The sequence below is a fragment of the Salvelinus sp. IW2-2015 genome, linkage group LG5 (assembly GCF_002910315.2).
Source record: "Salvelinus sp. IW2-2015 linkage group LG5, ASM291031v2, whole genome shotgun sequence".
Taxonomy (NCBI): domain Eukaryota; kingdom Metazoa; phylum Chordata; class Actinopteri; order Salmoniformes; family Salmonidae; genus Salvelinus; species Salvelinus sp. IW2-2015.
In genome coordinates this window covers 27,615,218-27,619,911 of record NC_036844.1, presented here as the reverse complement: position 1 = coordinate 27,619,911, position 4,694 = coordinate 27,615,218, and positions in this window count along the sequence as shown.

Genomic DNA, 4,694 nt, shown 5'->3' with positions numbered 1-4,694 from the left:
TATAGAAAGAACCCTCTTGAACTTTTTTCAAATCAAACATTGAATATATCTTTAAGCATGGTCAAGTTAATAATTAGGCTGTTGATGTATTAAATGGCCCGTGCTATCCGGAATCCTTGGAACGTCCCTACCTCATTGAAGTTGAAATTGGTAAGGGTAGGGGATTAGGGTTTAGCACCGACATGTATAAAACCACCCAGACACATCAAAGATGCAGTCGTCCTTCTGAACTGAGCTGCAGGACAGGAAGGGGACTACTTAGGGATGTCACCATGAGGCCATTGGTGATTTTAAAATAGCTCCAGAGTTCAGTGGCCATCTGCCCGGTAGTTGAAACCAGGATTTATCTGTGAAGAGCACACTTCTCTAGTTTGCCAGTGGCCATCGAAGTTGAGCATTTGCCCACTGAAGTCAGTTATGACTGCAAACTGCAGTCAGATCAAGACCCTGGTGAGGACAACGAGCATGCAGATGAGCTTTCCTGAAACAATTTCTGACAGTTTGTGCAGAAGTTCTTCAGTTATGCAAACCCAGTTTCATCAACTGATATTTTATTTCAGCTCATGAAACATGGGACCAACACTTTACATGTTGCGTTTATATTTTTGTTTGGCGTAATACTGCAAAACATGGCAAAGGAATACACTTTTTGGCCTAAATGCAAAGCCTTATGTTTGGGACAAATCCAACACATCACTGAGTAACCTGCCTCCCTATTTTAAAGCATGGTGGTGGCTGCATCATGGTATGGGTATGATTGAGATCAGCAAAGACTGGGGAGTTTTTCAGGATGAAAAGATTTGGGATGGAGCTAAGCGCAGGCAAAATCCTAGAAGAACACCTGCTTCAGTCTGCTTTACACCAGACACGGGGAGAGGAGTTTCTGTTTCAGCAGGACAATAACCTACAACACAAAGCCAAATCTTACCAAGACGACAGTGAATGTTCCTGAGTGACCTAGTTACAGTTTTGACTTAAATCTGCTTAAATCTATGGKAACTTGAAAATTGCTGTCTAGCCATGATCCCCAACACCTTGYCAGAGCTTGAAGAATTTTAAAAGAATAAACGGGCAAATATTGCACAACACAGGCGTGCAATGCTCTTATGTGATTTACCAAAGAAGACTTGCAGCCAAAGATTTAATGACAATTAAATCTATTTTAATCCCACTTTGTAACAAAATGTTAAGAAATCCAAGGGGGGTGTAGACTTTATATAGGCACTGTAATTGGTTTCTCTGACTGAGTACAACGCCAGTCATCTTGCTGATGTATCACTGCTGCAGGTAGAAAGCCCAACAAATGTATCACACTGCCACATCAGGTTTCTAACCTGACTGAAGCTGTGACAACCTTCCAAACATAGCAATAARTTCAAGGTATGGTTCAATATTGCGAGAAAAATAAAGTTCAGATCACCTTTACCCTACACACAGAGATGCATACAAAGCTCTCCTTCATCTTCCATTTGGCAAATCTGACCATAACTCAATCCTCCTGATTCGTGTTTACAAGCAAAAACTCAAGCAGGAAGTACCAGTGATGCGCTCAATGAAGCAGATGCTAAACTAGAGGACTGTTTCGCTAACACAGCCTGGAATATGTTCCTGGATTCATCCGTTGGTATTGAGGAATTTACCACCACAGTCACCGGCTTTATTAATAAGTGCATCGACGATGTCGTCCCCACAGTGACCGTACGTACATATCCCAACCAGAAGCCATGGATTACAGGCAACATCTGCACTGAGCTAAAGACTAGAGCTGCTGCTTTCAAGGAGCAAGACTCTAATCCAGACGCCAGTGGTGTAAAGTACTGAAGTAGTACTTTAAAGTATTTTTACTTAAGTTGTTTTTTGGGGTATCTGTACTTTACTATTTATATTTTTGACAACTTTTACTTTTACTCCACTGCATTGCTAAAGAAAATATTGTAATTTTTACTCCATACATTTTCCCTGACAACCAAAAGTACTCGTTACATTTTGAGTACACCGTGTATATACTGTAGCCTCGTTATTGTTATTTTATTGTGTTACTTTTGTTTATTTAGTAAATATTTTCTTAACCAAAAACACAGTTAAGAAAAATAGAGAATAAAGTGTTTGTAAGTAAGCATTTCACGGTAAGGTCTGCACCTGTTTTTTTTGGTGCATGTGACAAATACATTTTGATTGGATTAATATAAGGAATTTTAAATGATTTATACTTTTACTTTTGATACTTAAGTATATTTTAAACCAAATACTTTTAGACTTTTACTCAAGTAGTATTTTACTGGCTTGACTTTCACTTTTACTTTAGTAACTTTCTATTAACGTATCTATACTTTTCCTCAAGTATAACAATTGGGTCCTTTTTCCACCACTGCCAGACGCTTATAATAAATCCTGCTGTGCACTCCGATGCCCTGGACTCTGCCCACACACTCACACATCCTACTACACTGACACTCCAACTCACACACTACATACGCACACACACATGCATGTTGATGCCAGACACACTTTCACATACACTGCTGCTACTTTGTTTATGTATCTTGATTGCCTAGTCACTTTTACCCATACCTACATATACATATTACCTCATACCCCTGCACATTGACTAGGTACTGGTACTCCTTGTATATAGCCTTGTGATTGTTATTTTATTGTTTTACTCTTTCCTTATTTGCTCATCTGTTTGTCTTACTTTTTAACTCTGCATTGTTGGGAAAGGGCTCGTAAGTAAGCATTTCATGGTAAAGTCTACACAAAATCAAATTTTATTGGTCACATACACGTGTTTAGCCGATGTTATCGTGGATGTAGTGAAATGCATGTGTTTCTAGCTTCGACAGTGCAGTAATATCTAACAAGTGATATCTAACAATTTCACAACATAAACCCAATACACATAAATCTAAGTAAAGTAATGGAATTAAGAATATATAAATATATGGACGAGCAATGTCAAAGCGGCATAGACTAAGATACAGTAGAATAGAATACAGTATATACATTTGAGATGAATAATGCAAAATATGTAAACATGATTAAAGTGACTAGTGTTCCATTTATTAAAGTGGCCAGTGATTTCAAGTCTATGTATATAGGCAGCAGCCTCTGTGCTAGTGATGGCTATTTAACAGTCTGATGGCCTTGAGATAGAAGCTGCTTTTCAGTCTCTCGGTCCCAGCTTTGATGCACCTGTACAGATCTCGCCTTCTGGATGATAGCGGGGTGAACAGGCAGTGGCTCGGGTGGTTGTTGTCCTTGAGGATCTTTTTGGCCTTCCTGTGACATCGGGTGCTGTCACAGGAAGGCCAAAAAGATCACCTGTTGTATTCAATGCATATGACAAATACAATTTGATTTGATGTCTCAATCAATTCTTTGTTCTGGGACCAGGGATTAGAGTGAACGGTTGTCATATTGCTGAGTCTACCWTTATTAAAGGTCATGTAGCAAGTAGTTTGCTGCTCTTGCAAAGAACCATCTGCAATATACAGTAGTTCAAATGAAGATGGGCTGCAAAAGGTTTGAGCGCTTCAAGCTGATGCTCATTCATTCAGCCTAGCAGCTTAGAGGGCTCTGTATGTGTTTTCTCTCCAAACCTGCCTGATCTGATCTGCCCAGCTCAGCACTGAGAAACCTCACTGTCATCCATTTTAAGCCCTCACTTAGGGAGCAGCCAGTCATCTGCAGAGGTGTGAACATTGCCTGGCTACCCATCCACATCGCTACGGCCAACTAATGTTTCTTCTCCACGATGAGTCTGGATTTCCCCCCCTCCCGATGATTTCTGGAACGTCAACACATTCTGACCTTTCAGATTGGTCCCAGAAACCGATGGGTTGGGCCAGAGCCGGCATACATGATGACGTTATCAACTTTGATACTCAGATTGGTTAGAGCCGATCCAATCGCTGATWAATTTTTGTACAACATCCCTCATTTTGAAGTCACACAAATGACTTCTAGGATGGCAGTTTCAGACTGAATGTACTGTATGTACCGATCCATATAACAGCGTAATTAAATTCAGAGTGAGTCCTCAGGCAAGTGTAAACCTACACTTTTAGTGCAAGCATCTTCATTTTCTGACCTTGGTATCACTCCCTCACTTACAGTACAACTATGAAAGATCATAAGAGAAGGGTCTTTGGTGGTGTTGCCATCTTTTGGTTAAATGATTAGGATAGGAAACTTTCCCAATATAAAGCTGAGTCGTCCTTGTACGGCCGACCTCATTTGGGATGTGAACCCTCGTTCATAACAACGACAACACTACTTACGGTTTCAGYGGTGGTGATGTCATTGCATGATCATGGCTAGAGCTCATTAGATAACTAGTTTACATCTACACCCCAACAACTGGCAGAGCCCACCGTGTGATCTGAGTTATGACACCACGAACGATGGTTCTCAGTTGGTCCGTTATAGACTAAAACCAGGCAGGTACTGTATGTTGATGTACCACCTAGGTTACACAAATTATTACACTGTACCTGCCTGTGTAACAGCAATATAATAAAGATTTTACATTTCGGTTGGTAACTTGAACAGCATGGACAAATCGATATTTTCAGTAGCCTACATTGGTATTTTGATAGCCTAATATCGTGAGGAATCGAATCCAATTTTCAGGTCTGCTATTCCTAAATCCCTCGCGCCGCCAGTCGATTCTGGAGAGCAGCTGATCACCTGCA